The following is a 15,796-nucleotide window of genomic DNA, read 5'->3' as shown; positions in this document are numbered from 1 at the left end:
GATACATAAACTTCCGGTTAAGCCCTACCCATAATCAGGTATTGTGGGGGTACTCAATATTGGAAAGGTATCGCATTCAAACCAATATCATTTTTATGAAAAATCACCATCTTCTCTTGTTCACATTCACCTTCAAAGTTCATTCAATGAAATGATTCATCATTCCAAGGTTTCAAAAATTCAGTTCAAAGTCACATGTTCCCATCTAGAGTAGTCAAGTTTTAATCATTAGCACTAGCTCTAAATCATGAGGGGTGCTATCTTGCTTTGCTTGATTGAGACTAACTTTACTACTCTAGTAAACTTCTTTACTTTGACCAAAGTTAACTATAAAAGGAACTCTTGGAAAACAACAAGTAAAACTTGTAATGGAGAAACTTGGGATAGGCTTATGATAAGAAAAGGTAAGACTATGGTGCCTTGCCCCAAAGGGCTTTGCACTTTGCAAGAATATTAGCTTTCCTTGGTAGTTCTCAAAGTTTTCCTCCTCCTCTTCTTGGTAGCAACCTTCTTCCTCCGGGTATTCTCCGGTGCTAGCGTCTAAATTTGAAATACGAGTATAATCACTCAACTAATTCAATGGCTATTCCATACATCACATATATTCACACAAACTATTCTAAGCACACAATTAATCTAATTAGGGTGCATTGGTTGTGTTGCTTGAGGAGAAATAGTTTCCTTTTATTTAATATGTAAATGATAGTTTCCATAGGGTTCTTGAGGAATAATTTCCTCTCATTGAAATCTTCTTAAGATTTAATTTCTCAAACAATCATGCATGAATTTATATTGACCTAAGTCAAACATTCATTATCATCATTTGAGAAAATGATTTAAATGAGGTAGACCACCTCATATCATTTAATAATTCTACAAATGATTTAAATCTCCAAGTAATTCATATAAGAGAGTTTGACCAGGGGTCCAAACATCACATGAATTCATTTGGGACAAGATTTGAATGAAGTAAACTACTTCATATGATTTGCATAATAGTTTTGGACAATATCACTTAAATAAACTAGCCATATTGTCCATAATTAAACTAGGGCATGACCATGCAAAGTGACCACACCATTTTCTTGCAGAAACAATTAGTGTAAGTCAAATGTGAGCTATTGGAGTTGGAATTAACTTAATATCTATTTTGGTTGATTTTTAAAAATTATTTGAATATGGAAAAGTCCCTGCCTTCTTCTTTTTATCAGATTAATTCTACAACTAATCTTGAGATGGGACCAGTGGCATATTGTAGAAATTTTTCATAGCTTTCCAACAATATCAAATTTGTTAAATTTTGCCAGGCGAAACAGATTCTATGGATTTTCAAAGTGGGGTTCAGTATTGAATTTGATTTGAATTAATTAAACGGATTTTGAATTAATCGGGCCGGCGGGAAAATTTCTAACGGGCCAGATTCAAACGAACGGCCTGCCCAGCCCACCACGGTCCACAGACGCGTGGGCTTGCTGACAGCATGGGGGCCACTCGTCAGCGAGTCATAAAACCCGAAACGGTATGATTTAACGTGGGGCGTAGGATTAGATGAGCATCGGACGCTCACGTGCATCGTCGTCTCCGACGAGATGCCGTAGCTTCTCTGGCGAGCCTAGGGGGTCGGAGAGCTAACCAGGGGTCCGGCGAGGGTTGGCAGTGTGCGCGAGGAAGTGGTAGACGACGGCGAAGCAGCCTGTAGCAGTGGCGAGGCGTGGGGAAGCTCCAATCGACGGCGGCGATCTCCGGGTACTGGCGGCTCCGATCGTCAAATTGGGGCAGCTCCGGCGTCAATTGGGTGTGGGGTTTGGTCGTGGAGAAGCAGGGATGGGAGGAGAAGCTGGTGGTGTGCTCAGATTGCTTCGGGGAACTCGGTATTTATAGAGGGTTTGGGGTGCTGCGGGGCAGGGTCGAGGGCGACATGCTCGCGGCGATTCCGACGAGCTGTTGGGCTAGGCAACGGTGCAGTGACGTTCTCCTCGTCCAGGCGAAGCTAATGGTGGTGACGGCACGGTCGGGCGGCGTATGTGGCGCTCGCATTGCTTCCGTGTCTGCGGGCGGCGTTCACGGGATCTTGTCATCGTCTCCGGCGGCGGCGGTCCAGGGTCTCGGTTCCGCGCGTGTCTGGTGGCGTCGTGGTGGCGCAGCGAGGCTCAACGCATTGAGAGAGGGGCCAGGGCTTGCTCGTGCTGGTGGAACGGCGCGTGGCCAGGGTGGTCTGTGGAGCGTCCACGCGCGACGCGAGCGGCATGCTGGCCGATCTTGGCGCGCGATCTCCGGTGATGGTCGGCGTCGAGCTGGACCGTGGTTTGTCTAGGGAGGTGTAGGAGAGTGTGGTGGCGACGTTTGGCACCAGGGCCAGTGAGAGGGAGAAGGGAGAAGAGAGGTGGCTTGTCGGGGTGGCGCCATGGCCGGCATGGCCATGCCCTAGCTTGCCATCCCTTTCTCCTTAGGGTTACTATGGGGCATTTAGTGTGAGAGGGGACAAGGGAACCAGATAGTGTAGTTTAGGTTAGGTTAGGGTGGTGTAGATCACTATTTGAAATAGTGTGTAATAGTTCCATATTTGCAATTTGCAAATTTGTCCAAATTTGAGTGAATTCAAATGGTTGCAAGAATTGGATTGTGTGTGTTTGGTTGAGTTATAAATGACCAGAGAAGATGAGAGGTGGTGGTGTAATTGTTAAATTCAAAGATTTGCAAAAAATTGCTAAGTGTGAGAATGTTCCACTTAATAAAAAGTTGCAACTTTGGATGAGCATAGTATTTGATCTGAAAGGAATTTGGCATGGTGATCTTTACAAAAAGTGTTCATGATGTGCTCTTGGATGAGGTGCAAAGAGTTGGCAAAGTTTAGTTTGGGAAATTTGAATTGCAAGGGCTCAAAGTAGTGATCAGACTAAAAATGGCAGATTTGACCATTATCATATGTGATCCAAATTTGAGTTTGAAATTCATTTGATTTGTGTTTATTTGATTCCAAAAGTTGTAATAAGTGTTTAGTAACATTGTTCAACTAATGGTGAAGACCAAAATGGTCTAGGGTCAAAATTTATAAAAATGGCATAAGCCATATGTGACGGTTTTAGGGTTTTTCTTTTATTTGATTTCTTTCTCTTTTTGATTTATTTGGTTGGTGATCTTCATATGATCACATTAGGGTTTAGGGTATAGCACATACACATAATAACAATCATCATGGCATATCACTCAAATGCACAAGTCCTATGCATGGCACTATATGCAATTTAAAAAAGTTTTTGTTGGTTTGAAATTTTGCTCTCTGGAATCTTCTAACTTTCTTTTTATTGAAATTTGGGATGTTACATCATCGCTCCCTACGGCGAGGCCTGGCGGCAGCTCCGCAGGATCTGCACCCTCGAGCTCTTCACCTCCCGCCGCGTCAGGTCCTTCAGGCACGTGCGCGAGGAGGAGGTCGGGCGGCTGCTCCGCTCGCTGGCGCAGTCGTCGTCGTCGTCGCAAGTGAACCTGAGCAAGCTGATCAGCACCTACGTCGCGGACTCGGTGGTGCGCGCCGTCATCGGAAGCCGATTCAAGGACCGCGATGCGTTCCTGCGGATGTTGGAGCGGAGGATCAAGATCGCCCCCGCGCAGTGCCTGCCGGACCTCTTCCCGTCGTCGCGGCTGGTGCTGCTCGTCAGCCGGATGCCGCGCCAGATGAAGCGGGAGCGGCGGGAGATGATGGATTTCATCGACACCATCCTCCAGGAGCATCAGGAGAGCAGCAAGGACGGAGCCGCAGGCGAGGACGAGGACTTCCTCCACATCCTCCTGAGGATCCAGGGAGAGGGGAAGCTGGATCCTCCGCTCACGGACGACGACATCAAGACCGTGATCCTCGTAAGAACTAAGCTGATCATCTCCAGATCCACGTGTAAATTGCAATTTGCAAAACGTCGCCGTAGTGAGTGAAACTAATTAAATTTTCTCTTCTTTGAATCTGTACAGGACATTTTCGTAGCGAGCGAGCGAGACATCGTCGACCGTGGTGCCTTGGACTATGACCGTTCATGTGTACTTCTATATACATGCCTTGGACTCGTATATGTTTCTGTTGTACCAATCAGAGGGATGTAATACGAGTGGAACGGTGTTTCACTTGTGTTATGTCAATGACTTGCGTACTACACCATGTAGCGGTATGCTGGGTCACCGTAGTGGTGGTGGCGCAGTTTGATACGTCCAAAACGTATCTACTTTCCCGAACACTTTTGCTATTGTTTTGCCTCTAATTTGTGTATTTTGGATACAACTAACACGGACTAACGCTGTTTTCAGCAGAATTGCTCTGGTGTCTTGTTTTTGTGCAGAAATTCAACTTTCGGGAAAATCCTCGGAATTTATACCAAAGGGCCTATTTTACCGAGAAGACTCACGGAGCCGGAAGGGCAAGCCCGGGGAGGCCCAGGGCCCCCAGACACTAGGCCGGCGCGGCCCAGGAGGGGGGCGCGCCGCCCTAGTGTGTGGCCCCCTCGGCTGCCCTCTGACGCCCTCCTCTGGACTACTTAAAGGGTTCGATCTAAAAATGCGAGACGAGAAGTCGAAGTCGCCAGAAACCTCCCAGTACGCCGCCACCGTCGCGAAACTCTGTCTCGGGACCAGAAACTCTGTTCTGGCAATCCGCCGGGACGGGGAATTGGAGGAGATCATCGCCATCATCACCACCGACGCCTCTCCATCGACCAGCAATGCTTCCCCCATCCATGTGTGAGTAATTCCCCCGCTGTAGGCTGAAGGGGATGGTAGGGATTGGATGAGATTGGTCATGTAATAGCATAAGATTGTTAGGGCATAGTGCCTAGTGTCCGTAATTGGTACTTTGATGATATTGTTGCAACTTGTTATGCTTAATGCTTGTCACTAGGGCCCGAGTGCCATGATCTCAGATCTGAACATGTTATTGTTTCATCATAATATGCATTGTTTTATGATCTTACCTGCAAGTTGTATACACATGTCGCTGTCCGGAACCAAAGGCCCCGAAGTGACAGAAATCGGGACAACCGGAGGGGATGGTAGTGATGTGAGGATCACATGTGTTCACGGAGTGTTAATGATTTGCTCCGGTACTCTATTAAAAGGAGTACCTTAATATCCAGTAGATTCCCTAGAGGCCCGGCTTCCACCGGCTGGTAGGACAAAAGATGTTGTGCAAGTTTCTCATTGCGAGCACGTACGACTATATACGGAACACATGCCTATGGATTGCTTTGTACTTGGACACCGTTTTATTATTATCTCGCAAATGCCTCGCTTGATTGTTACATGAGTTTCTCTCATCCATGCAACGCAGGTCATCCATCCTCGTGCCTACGATATTTTAATCCTGCTTGTTTACTAAAATTACTACCGCTTGTCTCGTTACTCTGCTGCTGTTATTTCACTATCGCTCTTGCTATAAAGCTGACACTACTTGATAAACTCTTGCGAGCAAGTATGTTTCAGTGCGGCTGAATTGACAACTCCGCTGTTAAGACTTTCAAGTATTCTTTGTCTCCCCTTGTGTCGAATCAATAAATTGGGTTTTACTTCCCGCGAAGACTGTTGCGATCCCCTATACGTGTGGGTCATCAAGACTATTCTGTTAAGATAAAATTTTGCCTTCACCTGTTCTATTTAACCTTGATTCCAGGGAGGATTGGTCAGTCACGGAAGGTGCATTGAATGCATACATGGAGGGAGGAGGCCATCATGCAAGAGACAACACGGAGGAGACCGAGGAACACCTCGACTCGTCATCCGATGCAGCAAGTTCTTCGCATCAACATTTTGGGCATGTGGAGCCTCCACGCTTTTCTTCTGCATCGGGACCTCACTATGACTACGCCATGTATGATCCACCGGCGTGGAACAGCGACCCTCGCTGGGGTTGATCTCCACTTAGGCCAAAAGCCTAAGCTTGGGGGGAGGTATACTAGCATCACTCATTCTTTGCATATTATGGTTGCTGGATACTTGTATATACTTGTTTAGTTTCTTTAAGTGGTTTTCTAATGAGAGGGAGATAATATTTGGGGAAGTGCTGCCTGAAAACAGATTCTGGACTATCACTAAAAAAATTCTCAAAAATAGCCAGAACGTTATTTTGCGAAGCCAATTTTTGTGCATGTTCCCCAGGTTGTTATCTAACTTTAATTAGTTGAACACTTTTCTATTTGAGCAGCGGAGAATTTCTTAAAAATCGATTACTGTACTGTTGTCAAGTTTGACGAATTCCTGCTGCTTTGTGTTTATGTGACTCTTCTAGTTTTCATTTTCTTGTTTTTGCTTTGTTTCTTTCCTAAAACACAAAAAGACCAAAAATATTTCTGTTGTTTCTCTTCACCATTTGTTTATTTTGGTTTCTTGCTCTTATTTTGCTTTATTTGCTATCGTTGGTTTGCTATAAGAAAATCCAAAAAGATTTTGCTTTGTTTGCTTGTTTCTTTTTGTTCTTGTTTCTAATTCGAAAACACCAAAAATATTTGATATTCTTCTTTGGTTTTGTAAAGTTCATTATGGGTTCAATGGTCTTCGGTGGCTGGAGCGTGGTTTTCATTCCATATTATTCAAGCTACACAAGTGAAAGGCAATAATGACGACCTACGACAATTCGACTGTGGTGAGAGGCTGGTATGAACTCTATTTGTTTTCATTTTTGTACATATACTCATCCATGTGAGCATGCTTAGTTGATTCATGTGAGGTATATGTCATTTAAGAAAGTCTAGTAGTTCATGAATCTCTCATGTTTAGCTCCAATTTATTAATATGATTAGCATGTCATGGATGTTTGCTTGCATTGTTTTATTCATAAATAGGTATGACATTGTGGTATCCTCCTCTGAATAATTCATTTGAATCGACTTGGCACATGCTCACGCATGCATATGACTGAACAAAAGTCAATTAAGCCTCAATGATTTACTTTGCTTCAGAGTTCTGGTATCACTTTTATGCCTCCGTTAATTTATTTTGCCGTCAGCATGATTATGACAGTTACTGCTCTCTTGATTGTCGCTCCCCAGTCTATCGCTAGCCTTCACTTGTACTGAGCGGGAACGCTGCTCGTGCTTCCAAACACCTGAAAACCAAGTTGTTCCAAAGTGTCCACCATAAATACCTATGCATGGCATTTAAAACCATTCCAAGTAAATTCTCATGCGCTACCTTTAAACCTTCAAAATGCTTCTCAATTTGTGTCAATGTTTTATAGCTCATGAGGAAGTATGTGGTGTTTATCTTTCAACCTTGTCATTTACTCTTGACAGACTTTCATAATGGACTAGTGGCACATCCGCTTATCCAATAATTTTGCAAAAAGAGCTGGCAACGGGGTTCCTAGTCCCGATTAATCAAACTTCATTAATAATTCTCTTCACATGTTTTGCTCTGATTCATCAGTAAGCAACTTAATTTTGCAAATAGATACTCCTCCATGGTTTGAGATTGATGGAAGGCACCCGAGGATTCGGTTAGCCATGGCTTGTGTTAGCAAAGGTTGGGGGGAGTGTCACTCATAATAAAACTAAAGTACATGTGTAAACAAAAGAGAAGAGGGATGATCTACTTTCGCTGGTAGAAATAACGTCCTTCATGGGAGCCGCTCTTGAAAGTCTGGTTGGCGAGGTAGTTGGTGTACCCATTACCATTCGTTGACAACAACAAACACCTCTCAAAATAATTTTACTCCTGTTTTAAAAATGAAAAGCTCTAGCGCATGTTAATCCATGCTTCCCTCTGCGAAGGGTCAATCTTTTACTTTCATGTTGTGTCTCCATCCTTTCTTTGAGCACTTTCTTGAGAGCACAACTGTCATTCTTAGTATAATATGCTTGTCCCAAAATATGATTGATTGTGGTATAACTTTGATGCTTTTATCTTTGACAATCTCTATTTCTAGTCTTTCTATGAACTTCAGAGGTGCATGAGCATTTATGTTTTGCTGATCAAATATGGGAAAGCGAGATACCACTTTATCATACTCTTTTATGAACATTGCAATACTGCTTATAGACATGATTCATGATGCTTATTATTAATTGTTGGTACCTTTCCATGATTGACATAGCTATTAGATGATCTTATTTGCATGTATCTATTATGAACTGCCTAAGTGTTAGCCATACCATGAGAATATTTACATCATATGAGCTAATGTGTTCGTGAAAGTTCTTTTATCGCACCTAGTTGTTAACTGAATTGCTTGAGGACAAGCAATAAGCTAAGCTTGGGGGAGTTGATACGTTCAAAACGTATCTACTTTCCCGAACACTTTTGCTATTGTTTTGCCTCTAATTTGTGTATTTTGGATACAACTAACACGGACTAACGCTGTTTTCAGCAGAATTGCTCTGGTGTCTTGTTTTTGTGCAGAAATTCAACTTTCGGGAAAATCCTCGGAATTTATACCAAAGGGCCTATTTTACCAGAAGACTCACGGAGCCAGAAGGGCAAGCCTGGGGAAGGCCCAGGGCCCCCAGACACTAGGCCGGCGCGGCCCAGGAAGGGGGCGCGCCGCCCTAGTGTGTGGCCCCCTCGGCTGCCCTCTGACGCCCTCCTCTGGACTACTTAAAGGGTTCGATCTAAAAACGCGAGACGAGAAGTCGAAGTCGCCAGAAACCTCCCAGTACGCCGCCACCGTCGCAAAACTCCGTCTCGGGACCAGAAACTCCGTTCTGGCACTCCGCCGGGACGGGGAATTAAAGGAGATCATCGTCATCATCACCACCGACGCCTCTCCATCGACCAACAATGCTTCCCCCATCCATGTGTGAGTAATTCCCCGCTTGTAGGTTGAAGGGGATGGTAGGGATTGGATGAGATTGGTCATGTAATAGCATAAGATTGTTAGGGTATAGTGCCTAGTGTCCGTAATTGGTACTTTGATGATATTGTTGCAACTTGTTATGCTTAATGCTTGTCACTAGGGCCCGAGTGCCATGATCTCAGATCTGAACATGTTATTGTTTCATCATAATATGCATTGTTTTATGATCTTACACGCAAGTTGTATACACATGTCGTCGTCCGGAACCAAAGGCCCCGAAGTGACGAAATCGGGACAACCGGAGGGGATGGCGGTGATGTGAGGATCACATGTGTTCACGGAGTGTTAATGCTTTGCTCCGGTACTCTATTAAAAGGAGTACCTTAATATCCGATAGATTCCCTAGAGACACAGCTGCCACCGGTCTGGTAGGACAAAAGATGTTGTGCAAGTTTCTCATTGCGAGCACGTACGACTATATACGGAACACATGCATATGGATTGCTTTGTACTTGGACACCGTTTTATTATTATCTGCAAATGTCCTGCTTGATTGTTACATGAGTTTCTCTCATCCATGCAACGCCCGTCATCCATCCCTGTGCCTACAGTATTTTAATCCTGTTGTTTACTAAAATTACTACTGCTGTCTCTGTTACTCTGCTGCTGTTATTTCACTACTGCTACTTCTATAAACTGTTACTACTGATAAACTCTTGCGAGCAAGTCCGTTTCCAGGTGCAGCTGAATTGACAACTCCGTTGTTAAGGCTTTCAAGTATTCTTTGTCTCCCCTTGTGTCGAATCAATAAATTGGGTTTTACTTCCCGCGAAGACTGTTGCGATCCCCTATACTTGTGGGTCATCACAGTTCATCATTGCGTAGGTGGTCTGTATGCGACGAGGGATGTGCTTGCGGTGGAGAAAGGGGTGCCGGCGGCTGTGGTGCCTTATTGAGCGGGGGAGGCCTTTTATAGCGCTGGCATCGCGAGAAGAGGCGGGAAGAAAGAGCGGGAAGAGGCCAGAAGCGACGGGAAGTAAGAGCGGGACCGCGCGGTGCGTGCGAATGTTGGCGATGCGTGGAGGTTGCGCAGCACCAACCAGACGTCTTGCCTGCCCCTTCGTCGCCATTAAGGTAAAGCTGCGACGTTTCGTTCGTGTGTCGCTGATGCGTCGGGCCCGCGTCTTCTCGCCTCGCTTCTAGTTGTGTCTGGCGCGCCCAGAGCGTCCCCTGTGAACCGGGGACGGGCTCGAGGCGTCGAACACCGTATTAAACCACATCAGATGGAAAAAGGCTTTGGAGCGTCTCGTGACTGAAAACGAAAAAATACCCAACGCACCTCAAAATACCTTTAGAGAACGCAACTGAAGATGCTCGAGTCTGTGGAAAGGAGTTGACTCAACCACTAAAAGTAGGAATTAAGCATTGGCCATGGCTCGCAGGGTGTTTACTAGTATCTTTAATCTGCTCAGGATATTATATGGATGGGCCCATTTAGCAGAGCATGTCAGGTTAAGATAACATGTGTTTTGTCATCTCTGTTGTTGAGATCACATGCACCCTACACAACAACCCGCAGCTAGGTGTATAGTTTTATGCGGATGACAGGCCAGTTGCAGGTGCACTTCACTTTTTTAATATTTTTTAGTTTTTATAATAATATAAACTAAAATTATGGATCTATATTATGTTGTATTTTATGTATCTACGAAGTTTCATCGAAAAGTATGATAATATGTGATCTACACACAAAAAAATAATGTGTAAATAGTACGTGATATATTTAAAACCTATGCAGATTTTCAACTAGAAATTTAATTTGGAAATCATTTGAACATTTGAGTTCCCAATGAAGGGTGCTTTAAAATGAGACCAATATTGAATATATTTTGATAATTTTAGAAAATCGACTTCCAAAACATGATAAAACTTGGTGAAACTTAATGATATTTCATCCGAAACAATTTGTTCCACTATGTTTGATATTTGGTTTATCTAAGTTAGAAATATTTTGGTAGTTGTATTGGAGTCTAATTTGGAGACACAATTTTTTGTATCGAATTTTATTGAGTTTCATTGTGTAACATGATTTTTAATGTGTTTCATAATTAAAACTTTGAATTTTGTCGAAACAAATCTTTTTAGGCTTGTTTAAAAGATATAATCTAAAGAAATACACATATTTAAATAGATTGTTAATAGAATATATATTTCGGTAAATATGGCTGTTTTCGTTTTTCTTGAGGTGCTTTGTACTGTTCGTTGTTTTTTTAATGCCAGTGTCCTATTCACATAGAAAAAATTACAATACAAATTAAATCTATGTATAAACAAATAATAGAGTGTACTAGTGTAGTGTAAATACGGGTGCGAAGGACCTCCCTGCGGTAGCTCAGAGAGATGCCGCCAGATCGAGAGTCATGGCTGAGCTTGAGCTAGTTCCTCTCTCCCTGCTCTTCCTTCCTCTCGTCATCATCGTCCCCTTGCTCTACTTCATCCGCCCTTCGCGTCGGTATGAGGCAGGCATCCGACCGCCACCGTCCCCGTGGGATCTACCCGTCATCGGCCACCTGCACCACGTCGCCCGCGCGCTCCCGCACCGCGCGATGCGGGACCTGTCGCGCCGCTACGGTCCACTCATGCTGCTCCGTCTCTGCGAGATCCGTGTCGTCGTCGCCTGCTCGGCGGACGCTGCACGGGAGATCATGAAGACCCAGGACCTCGCGTTCGCGTCGCGGCCCATGAACCCGATGGGGAAGTTCCTCCTAGGCGACAGCCCGGGCCTTGTAATGGCGCCCTATGGCAAGGCCTGGCGGCAGCTCCGCAGGATCTGCACCCTCGAGCTCTTCACCTCTCGCCGCGTCAGGTCCTTCAGGCCCGCGTCAGGTCGGACGGTTGCTCCGCACGCTGTCGTCGCAGTCGGCGTCCCAGGTGAACCTGAGCGAGCTGATCGGCGCCTATGTCGCGGACTCAGCGGTGCGCGCCGTCATCGGTAGCCGATTCAAGGGCCGCGACGAGTTTCTGCGGATGCTCGATCGGAGGATGAAGATCACGCCGACGCAGAGCCTACCAGACCTCTTCCCTTCATCGCGGCTGGCGTTGCTCATCAGCCGGATGCCACGCCAGATGAAGCGGGAGCGGCGGGAGATGATGGAGCTCATTGGCACCATCATCCAGGAGCATCAAGAAAACAGCATGGCCGCTGCCGTCGACGACGATGAGGACTTTCTCCACGTCCTCCTGAGGATCCAGAGAGAGGGGAAGCTCGATCCTCCGCTCACGGACGAAGATATCAAGACCGTGATCGTCGTAAGCAGCTCATCCCTAGATCCCCTTTACAACCATCACAGTGAGTGAAACTGATTTACTTTTATCTGCATTAATTTGGACAGGACATCTTCATGGCGAGCAGCGAGACATCGTCCACGGTGATGCACTGGGCCATGGCCGAGCTCATGAGGAACCCGAGGGTGATGCGCAGGGCGCAGGATGAGCTCCGGCGAGTCCTCGACGGAAAGAACGAAGTCGTGGAGGAGAGCTTGGGCGGTCTGCGGTACCTGGACCTCGTCATCAAGGAGGCGCTCCGCCTACACCCCCCGGGGCCGTTGCTTCTTCCCCGGGAATGCCGGCGCCCGTGCCAGGTCCTCGGCTTCGACGTGCCAGCGGGCGCGATGGTGCTCGTCAACGCGTGGGCCATCGGCAGGGACCCGGCGTACTGGGAGCGGCCCGAGGAGTTCTTGCCGGAGAGGTTCGTGGGTGGTACCGTTGACTTCAAGGGGATGGACTTCGAGTTCATACCATTTGGGGCCGGACGGCGGATGTGCCCGGGAATGGCGTTCGGACTGGCCAACATGGAGCTCGTGCTCGCCAGCCTTCTCTACCACTTCGACTGGGAGCCGCCGCACGGGATGGAGCCCGGGGAGCTGGACATGACCGGCGGCGCTCCGACCTCTTGCTTGTCCCGACCGTTCGAGTGCCATTGCTCACGAAAATTTGAATTTTCTTGATGAAGATTCACCTCAGAGTAGAGCGAATGCTCCGGCATTGTCGGATTGGCGATGATGACACGGCGGAGGAGGAAGAGAAAGGGGTGAAGTACTGAAGTCCAGTCGGCAGAGGTGAACGCGGCGGAGGTGAATTGATACTGTAATTTAAGAATGGTTTGGCTTCGCGTAATCTCCAGTATACAACTTTTCTGTTCTTATAGTTTTCGTGTGAATAACGTTGGGATATTAGTTTTTCATACAACAAGGGCAGCACACAAAATCTGAAGTGGCGTTTATGTGGCACAGAGCTCGAGTGAAGAAGCAAGATAATGAACATAAGAATGTACACGAAATTGCTGGCTTGGCAATCCTCTGTGTATTTAGACTAGTGTTCTTCAGATATGATGTGCAATACTGTTGGCACCATCTGACATTTATCTCATGGATATTTGGTTTCTCATACAAGGGAGCGCACAAAATCTGAAATGTTGCATATGTGGCATAGAGCTCGAGTAAAGAAGCAAGCTAGCGAACATTAGAATGTTCACGAAATTGCTGACTTGACAATCCTCTGTGTCTTTAGACTAGTGTCCTTCAGTTAAGATGTGTGACACTGTTGCCACCATCTGACATTTACAACATGAGAAATTTATATTGCTATAATTTGATTTCCATCAAAGAAAGAAGGAATAGAAGAAGTGATATTTTACACACTGCGGTACAGACAAAACTAGTCCTGGGCAGCACCTAAATCATTCAGTAAGCACCAGAGACTCGGAGCTTAAGGGAAAAAAAACAAATTTATTCAGAACATTCCCTGACGCTATGAAGGTGATCCCACATATACATGGTGTTGTTTTGCTTGTTATTCGGTAAAGGATCTTGAAATACCCCGTAGACGTTCGGAAATTTAGATTGGTTGTTGGAGGTGATCGTGTATGATACAGTTAAGAGATTCCAAATTTATGCACTCTTGATTCTCTTCTGAGAGACAAAGAGATACCGCCGCAGGGCGAGCAGTGAGATCCAGGTAAACTTTGAAATCTTCTCCTTTATCATTAACAGTAATGCGGAGCTTAGAACCGTCTTTAGTATCTGAGCATGTATTCCTTTGAAGAAGCCTGGGATTCCTTCGTTGTGCCACATAGCACACATGGCACCCAACATTGTTTTGGGAGGCCTTGAAATCTTGAATGGCCTGGCCTCTCAGATTCGTCTTCATCATCGTCATCAGGGTCGGCAGCCTTTTGTGCCGTAGTAAAAAAACCTGAACAGAAGGGGAAAAATGTATCGCGACCGCGGCCGCGCCGAGGTAGGTGCCCTGCCGCCGCCGCGCTGATCTGCCTTCTCCGGCCTACTCCACCCTTGCTGAGGCCAGATCTGGGATCCCCTACACGCCCTCTCTCTCTCTCCCACCTTCCAGTTCAGCCTCGGAAGCCAGCGTCGGAGGCTGCCGAGCTCCATCTCCCCGGCAATCTTCCCTGCAACCTTCGGCGACTCCGCGTCCCGTCGCGGGTCGCGTCGTCGCTCCGCCTCGACCAGCACAACCGCCATGAGCTCGACCTCGTCACCCCGTCGCTCGTCGCGGCTTCCCCCTGCAGGCAGGTTTCGCAAGGAGAATGTCGGCATGGTCGTCTCGGGCAAGGCCGTCTCCAGGCCTTCGACGACGACAACTCCAGGCCCGACGCTCAGCGCTGCCGCTGCACTTACAGATGTCGCATCTGGCCTGCTGCCACCGTCATCATCCTTGGAGACTGCAGCGCCTATGCCCGCGCCGGTCGGTGCTTCTCACGAAGGCGAACCTGTCTGTCCCCATGCACTTCCGTCGCCGGTCACTCTGCATCAGGCTCCTTGTCCAGCTGCAGCTGCCCTTGGCGCAGCTCTCACTGCTGTTGTCGGCGTCGCTGAAAAGTTGGCTACCATGGAAGGCTCCATATCCTCCGATGTGCTCTTTGATGGTTCTCTAAGTTCAGATGAAGATAATGATGATAACGGCTCCGGCGAGGAGATGTTGGCCCTGATGACGCCGACAGCTACCACTAGCTCCTCTCTGGCCAGCGACCCTGCCGTGTTGGTCGAGGGGCTCGGCTCCTTGTCACTGTCGCCGGTTGCCTCGGGCGGCCCTGCCGAGGTGCCCCTTGCCGACGCACTGCCGAACCCGAGGTTGCTTTGGGTTGCTTCTTTGGGCTCTGACGAGGACGATGATGATGAAGAGTTGGCTCCGCGGTCGCCGTTGGTCGGCTCGGTACATGTTGCGGAGGTGCATGCGGAGCCTTGCTGTGGCATCTCTGCTTTTGCTGATGCTCTTGGTGTCGATGATGACTGGGTGCAGGTAGGTCGAGGCGGCCGCCCAAGCCGCGAGCCATCGTCTTTGCTTCGGAAGGAGGGCCTCGAGCGTAGCCTCGCCTTCAAGCTTTGGGCTCGGGGAAGATGCTTTCGGTGCCTCGAGCGTGACCACCAGGTCAGCTCTTGCCGTGCGCCCTTCAGGTGCATCCGGTGTCGTCGTCCTGGTCATCGGGAGCGATTCTGCCGTGCGCGCTTCCCCGCCGCTCGTTCTCGCTCCCCGGACGCTCGTGCACGTCCTCCAGAGGCACGTGCTCCTTGTCAGCCGAGCCGCTCTCCGCCCGCACAACCACGTCGTCCCTCGGCATCTAGGAACTGGGCCGAGGTTGTGTGCCACTCGTCGTCGCCTACATCATCGCCTCCAAGGCCTTCTCTAAGTTGCTGCGAGGAGTTCAACAACAACCGTTGTTTTGACTCTCACCTCCAGTGTCAGTTTGCTTTGTTGCACTTGGAGCTTGCTCAGTTGGTTGCTAACCGCGTCGAGGAGGCGTCTCGCCCCCTTCGTGAAGAGGTTGCAAGTCTCAAGATGTTGTTGGCACATGCTGGTGTTTCTTTGGAGCCGACGGAGGCATGCTCTTCTGGTGGGCAGGAGCTCGCCACCGTGATGGCTTCGCTTCCACTTAGCTCCGAGGAGCAGAAGTCGTCGGTGGTTGAGATCACGCCTGAGCTTCATGAGTTGTGTGGGGATTCATCTGTGGTG

At 47.5% G+C, this 15,796-nt stretch overlaps 1 pseudogene; it reads left to right on the top strand.

The window, feature by feature from the left end:
• Positions 1-11,187: 11,187 nt before the first annotated feature.
• On the top strand, positions 11,188-12,764 carry LOC124648828 (annotated as a pseudogene).
• The last annotated feature ends 3,032 nt before the right edge of the window (positions 12,765-15,796 follow it).

This window comes from Lolium rigidum, chromosome 4, assembly GCF_022539505.1.
Source record: "Lolium rigidum isolate FL_2022 chromosome 4, APGP_CSIRO_Lrig_0.1, whole genome shotgun sequence".
NCBI classification, from domain to species: domain Eukaryota; kingdom Viridiplantae; phylum Streptophyta; class Magnoliopsida; order Poales; family Poaceae; genus Lolium; species Lolium rigidum.
This window is presented reverse-complemented; position numbering and strand designations above follow the sequence as displayed.